Source organism: Seriola lalandi, unplaced genomic scaffold (genome assembly GCF_002814215.2).
Source record: "Seriola lalandi dorsalis isolate HSWRI2012SDOR001 ecotype SW California unplaced genomic scaffold, Sedor1 jcf7180002054689, whole genome shotgun sequence".
NCBI classification, from domain to species: domain Eukaryota; kingdom Metazoa; phylum Chordata; class Actinopteri; order Carangiformes; family Carangidae; genus Seriola; species Seriola lalandi.
In genome coordinates, this window is record NW_019525242.1 from 1,109,016 (window position 1) to 1,118,901 (window position 9,886).

The 9,886-nt window shown below is 39.0% G+C and overlaps 1 protein-coding gene across 3 annotated transcripts in view; it reads right to left on the minus strand.

Annotated features, from left to right (window-relative positions):
* The window catches only part of gulp1a (GULP PTB domain containing engulfment adaptor 1a), an 86,230-nt gene extending 76,968 nt beyond the window's left edge, over window positions 1-9,262 (minus strand). Inside the window, exon 1 of one of the 3 annotated variants that reach the window (XM_087178466.1) lies at window positions 9,124-9,262. The gene's annotated coding sequence lies outside the window, so the exon portion shown is untranslated. Of the gene's footprint in view, window positions 1-9,119 lie in introns of all 3 variants that reach the window. The other 2 variants (XM_023423141.2, XM_087178468.1) reach the window with 2 other exon arrangements.
* Window positions 9,263-9,886: the final 624 nt, after the last annotated feature.

Here is a 9,886-nt window from a genome sequence, read left to right on the forward strand (position 1 = left end):
TCTCAGTGGATGTCTCACAGTCGTCCTTCAGATGTTTTGTGCAGCCCTTCTGTTTTAGTTCTTTCCAATGCCTTGCTTGGAAGTGCATTTTATTTTTTCATTGAATGTTTGAGCAAAGTGAAAGAGTGAAGTGAGGCTTTCATGTCTGAGTGGGTAGCTTATTCTGCACTACAGTTATGGGTATGCCATGAGTCAAATAAGCTGCCACGGGGTCTTGATCATGCACAAGGCTGCAGGAATACAAATTTACTCCTGAGTGAACAATATGCATCACCCTGTGGAAGTGGACTTTTCAAATATTTTTGACCACAAACAGGCAGATAGAGAGGGAGTTTTAACAGCTTTGATTTCCACAGAAAATTACAGGTCATCTCCTGTAAATATGGGTGCAGAGCTCGCTGTCATGATAACGGCAGAGACCGCAAAAAACTTCAAACTGATTTAGCATTCAGTCCACATGTCTGCTGTGTCTATTTTTGTCACCATCACTATCAAACTTTGATAGCTATGAGCGCTAATTGTGAGAAGCCATGTTTCTCATCCCATTAGCTTATCTCTCACAAAGGCAGAAGCACATTCATCAGGAAATTACATTGCAGAGAGACTTTCATTAATCAAAATGTATAACCTTATCCAAGCCCAAATTATGACGAGCAATCCTCAGTGACATTCAGCTGTGACCCGGCTTTCAATAACACCAACACATGCCCGTGTCAAAGGTCGACCACTTCTTAGAAATAAACAGGAAAGTGACAAACTGAAGGGATGAAGAAAAGAAAGTCAAATATCAGAAGCTCTACGACTAATTTAAAGTTTTCCGGGTGTTTAGATTTACAAATGTCGTACACTGGGTTCAGACGAGAAATTATAAGCGACAGAGAGACAGAGCGCAGCACGCAGCGGCGCACACACAGCCGTGTCTGCAGACGACACTAAATCAAATCAGTGGCTGTGATTTGCCTCAAATCAGAGGAATTCTAAAGTCACATTTTGAAAGCAATAACATAATGAGGCTGATGGGAGCTTTCCTCTCATCAGCTCGCTCATGCTCTCCTTTTCCTCCGTCACCGGCTTCCCTCGTCTCAGCTGTGATTTACTTACAAGATCAATCTGACCTATCCCGCAGACGGTCAGACATTTCCTCCAAATGCCAATGGGCAGCAGATGGTTATGAATACAACAGCACCTATTCATGCACCTTTTCTTGTCTGCTCTAGCAAATGAGCTCTGAAGGGCTATGGTTAGAGATAACAGACACATAGACCTATGTGGGTTTTTCGGGGCATTTTTGCCTTTATTGTGATAGTCAGCGTGGAAAGAGACACGAGAGCTACTGCTACACTGACTCACATCATCTTTTTTAAGAGAGCAGTACAAATATTGCTGAAAATTTGTTTCAAGTGACGCATTTGAAATAAGCAAATGCAAGTTTGAGGTATCCCACCAAAACAAACACTGTTTGAGAGCTGAAATGTTTAGGGTGAAATAAATGAGACAATTAATTGATTTCCAGATTCATCTGCAAACAGACCAGATTTCAAACAGAAGGTACAAACATTCACCTTTGTTTCTTTCTTTTGTTTCATTGGATTTGAAGCTGAATGTATTTGGGTTTTTGAGTGTTGATTAGACAAAACAAGGAATGTGAAGACGTCATCTTGGGCTATAAGAACTTGTGGTGGATATTTATTATTCTATGAAATTTTAAAAAACAACTTAGAAATTGTAAAAAAATAATCAGATCTATAATAAGAATAACATTAGTTGTCTCCCAACAGTTCTGTTGTGCAAAATGATTCGCCAGTGATCAGTTGACCAATAGCATTGTGTTTGAAATGCCATTGTCTACATCTATTAACATTAAATTTTATCACTTTGGTTTCTGACCAACAAGTCATTTAGCATTTGTCTTTATTTTTGACAGTTTCAAATAAACTGCTTGTTGATTAAAAAGTAAAACAATTTACAGATTAATCCTAAATTAAAATAATGAAGTGAAATCTTGGTCAACTGTACATTTCACATTTGACATTTTGACAAAAACTCTTTGCACATTTTCAAGAGCTTTGAGCCACATCCCGTTGAGATTGATCAGTTGGTATCACTGTGGTCTGACTCAGTGGATGTGGCCTGTGGTTGTGAGGCTGAAACTGAACGCCTATTTCAAGCGGCATTCTCCTCCCTTTCTGGATCCACTGCCTGTTACCGTTTTAAAAAAATCCCCTTCACTACAGGAAACAACAACAAAATCTGAGCTAGGGGCCTCCATGCTGAAAATAACAAGTTTTTTTATCAAGATTCACACAGTCTACATATGTCTTTACTGGTTTTCTTTGCCATTTTAATGACAGTTCTCACCTCCCGCCATGCAAATGTTCTCCCAAAACAATTTCCCCTCTGACATTTTGCCGGGGCACCATCACTGCATCCTGGGCTCAGCAGCACCCCAGATGATTGTGATTGTTTTAAAAAAAAAATGCTAACAGGCAATGTTCTATCCCCTGTAGCAGAATGATGATGGATGCAGCCAGACCATTTTCTCCAGTGCTGACACATCACTGTGGAGACTTGAGATGGTGCTTTTGAGGCCACTATCACTTTATGAGAGTTTGAAAACCGAATGTTCGTTCGTTGTTTGTTTGGGCTTTTGCTGTTGTTGTTTATTAACAGCTTTATTAATTAATGCATGAGAAAAACATTTTTAATCAGGATCACTTAAGTTTGGTTTTAAGAAATTGAAGAGACTCTCTAGAGAGCAGAGCGTTTTGCAGGTGATAACTATTTGCCAATTTGGATGTATTGACTATAAGCTAATATTGGACAATATTAACATTTATTCTCCAAACATTAATAGCACATATTGTTCAAGTGGAATCCACTCTGCAGGCAAGAGTGCTATACAAATCTATTATAAAAAAAAAACCAAAAGGCAATATAGCTATTCCAACTCAATGAGCTTTATTCCTGCTGACGTTGCTGTATATAACACGTACTTTCCAACTCGGGTGTTTACGGGCGCCGACATGACTCGCGCAGAGACTGAGCTGGAAATGGCTTTACATATGATTTCTGGTTATTCTTGTGAGGCCTCAGAATGATGTCGTTCACCAGGCTTTCTCCTCCACTGGCAGAGAACACCAAAAAAAAAAAAAAGTGATTTCTTGTGTCACTGAGCATAGTTCATAAAAGCTCTACTACATCACTGGGAATAACAGTAAAATCCTGAGGGTTTGGCAACAAGCCAAGCTTCCACAGAAGCCATGTTCAAACGTCTTGCATGATGATTGCCTCTGTATCTTTATGTAGACCCTATTATTACTTAAATATATTACGATCATTAGGTTACAAGATGCTGTGGGTTATATAAGCATACATAGATAATCTGATTATATCTGTCTGACATTAGAGGGTCATTCTGGCAGTAAGGTTTCAAATACACAGCTTTGTTAAAAGCAATGGAAAAACCAGAAGATGTTATTCATCAATCATACATGAAGGCTTTGACACATTATCAATGACAAACTAGGTGTGCACTGACTGAGCTGTTGTTTTTCTATTGCATATTCCTAATGTCAGCACTACCCTTGAAAAGTCAGTTTGCCCCGCAGCACATTTCAACTTTGACCATATTTTAAGCTGACCTTTCAAAGAACTACCAATGAGACTGAAGCTTTAGACTGCATAAGTTAAAAAATCCATATATTCATCCTGGGTTTTTTTTTTTTTTTTTTTTTTTAAACTTCATCAGATCGTCAAACGAAAAACATATTGCAGCCTTGGGAGAAACGCTGCACAGCAAGCTGTCAGACTGCACAGACTGAGGCACTAAATGCTGATCTTGTATAGACACCTTAAGGCCCACAACTGTGAGAAGCATTTTCCGGAAAAGCCCATTTCTATTCTGGTCCATAATGTGGCATCCAAGGAGCGAGGCCAATAAGATGGTTCATTTATCACACTGAAAGTTTTCATTAGGACCAGCACCTTGTTTCGTTCACTTATTTGGCAGATTTATTTACCCTTGACTCTTCTGGCTTTTTAAGGAGGAAAGTCCAACTGCTGTAACAGTCTGTCCAAGAAAATGTCCATGATGCAGGCTTTTTTTTTTATTCTGTCTTTGGTTTTAAGTTTGCTTTTTTTTTTATGTAGTACCACTTCCTGTTATTAGACATGATTCTATTACACCTTTTATTGATTTAAAGGAAAGTGGTCAGGATCCAGGCAAACCCAACTATGTTTATAGTGTCACATATAAAAACAAAATGTTTCAATAGACCATCCAGAAGCACTGTCACCTTTAGTAGTGCCACCCCGGGGCTGCACTTTGTCTAATACAATCGTGTCCATGACTAAGATTTGGACTGGTCGATTGGGAACTGGCAGCCCAAGTCAGTGATAGACACATCTAAAAAAAACTATACCAAGTACAGACTATACTCTGTTTTAAACATTTTACTTCATTTGGTCCAAAAACACAATGCTATTCAGTTTACTATTAAATAAATAAATAGACAAAGCAAATTGAAACAATTTAAAAATCTTGTCTGTTTGATTGAATTAAAACAACTTTCCAGTAATGTTTCCACCCTCATACACTACCTCTTTGCATTAGCTGTGTGGATCCTTGAAAACAATTTATGCAGCAGAAAATGGCATAAAAGTGTTATTTTCAGCTCAAACATCAAAGCAATGAATTTAAAAAAAATACCTTTCTTTTAAGTGCCTGACACTTTAGCTAATTTATTTTTTTCTCTTTGTGCGTCTTAATATTCCTCCAGAGTGGCACATCATATTAAAAACAAAAGAAGATCCATTAGCACTGGAAAGGAGGCTCAATTTAACAAAACAATACGGTCTCATCCAAGAAAAAAAATGAGACAAAAGAAAGAGGACATGAGTATGGAACAGGCAGTAGCATGAACAGACCCAGGGCTCCCTCAGCTGTCTCATTTGTGAAAGCCTGTGATTAATTGAGATGTATGATAACTGCTGAGGGTATTAATTCAATCACACAGATGGTGAGACTGAAGGCTTTGACATTTGTAACCGTCAACACCTTAACCCAGCGAGATCAAAATATCAATTATCTTGACTTTGGCAAGTCACTGCTGTGGTTTTAGCCTATGAGTTGGATCTTCTTTTGACGTAGACGTGATGAGGATGAAAAAACTGAGCCGGTAATAAGAAGCTCTCTAATCTTTCTGCTCAATTTTGATTCCAGAGGGAAAGAGCTGCGGCAGTGATAGTGGATGAAAAGCTGTTAATGTTTCTGATTGTGGATGAGGCTGAAGTCACTTCAGCTTTCCAATGATCTGACAACAAACAGCTCCAGGTGAAAAGATGAACTTGTCGTAATGGAGTTTTTGGTGACAGTGAGCAATGGGGAGCAAGGGCTGAGTTTAATGATGTTATCAGTCACTGTGTGATCTTGCACTGATAGATGAAGTGTCTGCTGGACCTTCTGAAGGCGGGCAGTGAGTGGTAAACATGAGAGCTGTCAACATTACAGTAGCAACACACACTACCTATCTAATGTGCACAGATGTGGCCATTTCTCAGAAATGTTAAAGCAATATGTGAACACCAATCAGAATCATTATATTCTGATCAAACTGTCTCAGATATGCTGCACTCTGACACACTGGGGTCAGCCTACACCTGTAGGTTAGAGGCAGCTTCATTCCTACTATGTTAAACAATTACTCCACAAATCAAACATGCATAGCAGAGGCTATTTAAAGCAAAACGTGAATTCTTCCATGTCAACCGAAAAAAACGTCCTAATTTCTTCACCTTGCAAACCAAACAAACACAGTGCCAAATAATACGTCACATTTGTCTTCACTGCCTTTAAGAAACGCAAAAGTCATTCAGGTGTGTGTGAACCACACAGAGCATTTTACAGTGGAGGCCCCCCAGCCTCGCCTGGAAAAGTGAGCGCAGTCAGTGTCTGAAGAAAGTTATACTTGAATATTACTAATGTAACTGGGTTACTAATGACTCATTTTCAATTTTGTTTACTCTGCTGATTTTTTTATTATTTTATTGAGTGAATAATTGTTAGAAATAGTGACAGGTGATGTCTTTAAGAGTATTTTTTTTGGTCAACCAACAATCCAAAACCCCAAAGATATTCAGTGCACAATGATGAATGAAAAAGAAAAGCAGCAAGTCAATTTCAGAGGCAGATTTTACATGATTTTTCCATTCTAGTTTGAAAAATGGCTGAAACAATGTATCAATCATCAAAACAGATGCAGATTACATTTAAACTCATAATTTCTCCTCTAAATACTGGGTTTATTAGGCTTCGGGACAAAAACAAGCAGAGGCACTATGTCACACAGTTTAAGCTGTCACATAGGACCTACACTGGTAACAAGACGTGTCAGGATAAGTCTGACTCGGCTCAGCGGGTGACTGATTGTGCTCCCCATCTCCACCAACCAATTTCCTCACTGAAATTCTGCTGCAAGTAACTTGGAGCCAGTGTCTGACTACATGCTTGCCAGTGTGAAATGAAGTAACAAAATTTAACCCGCTAAACCCTGCTGCATGTTATTTGCATCGTAACCCACACGAGTCACAACCAATACTACAGGAATCAGGACTCACTCTCTTACTGTCTGCAGTTCCAGCTCTGGTGTCCACCGAGGATACACTCCATGAATCTGATTAGAAATGACATAACATATGCTCCATATAGCGTCACATCTTGCATCATAATAATCAATTTAGATACCTTCCAATGTTTGATCAAAACATAGAGACACAGCTAAAAAAAAACTCCAAGAGTCCATACTTCCTGTGTACATCAGCCAAAGCATACAGTCCAAAAGAACAACAACAGCAGTGAGATAAAAAATAAAACAGAGAGGGCATCAAAATATTCATACACAGACTTTTACCATGTGTTGGACATAAGACAAAAACAATCTAAAGAATTTAAAACTATGGTTTTAGAAAATATTTCATGAGAAAAATGTTGGATTGATTCTATGAAAAAGAATTGTCCACCGACATGACAAATGATTGCACTGATGAGCATCCTGGCTTTGAAACCATGGATGTTTTCCTCTTTGAACAATATATGACGTGTCAAGCTCAGACGTGTCTTGACTTGCCAAATGCCTGTAAATAAAGAGAGATAAACATGAGGAATAATAGCTGAGGGTTAACAATCATTTCACACCACAGGGACCAGAGATGGACTAAAAATGTGTCCTTTCTCTTTTGCATGTTCTCCACTGGTATGTTTTTTTTTCCATAGAGACATGTTGTGTTAAATCTGTATTGCCTGTGTTTATTATATTCTCAACTAAATGTGAACTAAAAACATTTTTTTGTTGTTGTTATTGTTTGTACATTTGCAACTTTGCAGCATCATCTGCAGTTCCCATTGTTAGGAGTTGGGCACTATGTGTCACCTGAATTGATGGCATATGAACACAAGTGGCAGCAATCTTGTTTACAAAAGACAATATCACACTGCATCTTTCAACCACTCTCTACCACTCTACTTCCACTCGATACTTTGTGGTGGGCAAAAGCTGATCCAACTCAATTAAGCAAAGGGTGGCAACACACTGGGTGCCCAGACTGTTCAGGTTTAAAAAGACTTTATCATTTTAATTTATACTGCATGACCTTTATGTAACTCTCCTTAAAAATCAGATCTCTATGATCGCTTTGTTTCAGTACAGGCAGACTAGCAACCTGAAAACTCTCCTGAATTGCAATTTGTGGAAGCCCACAGGCTAATTTATGCTGATTTCCACAGTATTCAAAATGAGCCACTTGGAGAGCAGCTATTCAATTACTGCCACCAGTGGCTGAAAAAAAACCAAAAAAACCCACAGCTTAGCTTTATGGATGTTCCACCATGAACCTGTGCAGAGGCAGACTGGAGATTGAAAATGTACATTTGTGAAACAATGATTACTGCTGACTCCAACAGGTTTTTTTCCCCAAAAAGGATTTCACAACCACAGAAAACGGTGACTCCTCAACCATGAAATGAGAACTATGACACAGAAACCAGAAGTACTCTTCTGACAGATGCTTAGCACATCCATCCTCAAAGTATTGGGTGTATCCATTACTTAAGTTATTAATACCTCACAGCACACAATGGTAAGACACCACGCTCAATCCTTTGTTCTCTATTGCAAACAATTACGTAGGCAGAATATTTGGCAAGTGAAGATGAAAGGTACATGCCATTTAATTGATCCTTGTTCATTTTGAAGGTTGAGTGCCACTCATCTCAGTATTCCTGTGCTGCCTGAGGAAATAACAAAGGCGATGCTCTCAACATCCCAAATCTTATCCCACACACACACACACACACACACACACACACACACACACACACACACACACACACACACAATCCGTATGGAGGCTACACACACTCACAGCACATTTTAGAGCAAATGCCTCATTAGATGTTTTATGTTTTCAGAAGAGAATAGATGTGTTTGAAGTATTGCACATTTAACCGGATTCGTGCATTCTCGTTTATATTTAGACACAGACAGTGCATGAAGTAAATATTTCTAATTGCTTTTCAATAAAAAGCCTTTCTCCATCATTAACTACAGTGATACAATAGCCTATATCTAACGTCTATGCTAATGCCAAATGACAGTCAATGTTTGTTTTTTTTTTGCGACAAAATAGTCAAACGTCGAAAATAGGGTCAAAATGAGGAGAAGACGCAAATATATTCACTGTGTTGTTACGTAAAAGTCACAAGTAAGAAGGTGAAAAGATTTCCGAGCGAGAAACTCGACATGTTAGCTTTGAGTCCACCTTGCACGGACTTGCGCAACAAAGTTTCCCGTTAGGTCAGGAGTTAATTTAATTCAGAAACACACACTGTAGCGTATTCCCCGACAACATATGCCGTTAAAAGTGGTCCACGGGAACAACAAGTATCAACTACGAGCTCTGACGGCAGACAACATATTCACACAAGCGAAAGTGTGCAGCAATAAACAAAAGATTGTTGCCAGCAGCAGCCGAGAAACTCGACAGCTAAAACTCCGAGCAGCAGGGAAGAAATCTCACTTCTCACAGACAAGAGGAGGAAAAAGGGGGAAAGGAGAAGTGCTTACTTACTCTGAAGCGAAGAAGAAGTCCGAACAGTCCCGTAGAAGAAGGAAATAAAAGCCCACGGTCCTCGGCGCTCCACAGTCCGAGCTCCACATCCAGCAGTCTCATTCCCTCTCCTCCTCTGCTCGCCGCTACAGCTGCTGGACAAGTTTGGTGACGTCAACAAGCAGTCGGTCTCAGCCGGCAAAGCTCTTTGGTCGCAACTTGAATAATACATGGAAAAGGAGGGGAAAGACGCGACCGGAAAGAATCGGGGAGGCAGGCTCCACATGAGAGGCTACCCTTCCACGACAATGGCCATATTCACTAAACAAACAAAAAAAAAGTCAGCTGTGAAAAGGTGAATAAAGTCCACATAATGCCTGGATTTACATTAATATTTTAAAGAACACATCAAGTAGATTTCTATGAATTGCTACTTTCATGCCTTGCTAAAGATTGTTATGAAGACTTTTTGCCTGTATAGAAAAGCAGGTGCTTGTAGGATTTCTGCATCAGCATTTGGAAATAAAAATATTAAATAAAAATATTCATCAAAACCAAAACTTTGACACAAATAGCAAAGTTATGCAGCTAAGCTAATATGAAAGTAATTTAAATATAATGTGAGATATGGCAAAGTTTTAACATGACTATCACATCAGATTAATCTAGGTAAATAGCCTATGCTATAAATTAGCTAGCTGTTAGCCAATTAGCTCTTATTTTTAAAAAGAAGCTCATCATGTAGCTTAGCTTTGTAGTTGGCTAATACTGCAGGGTAACTGTG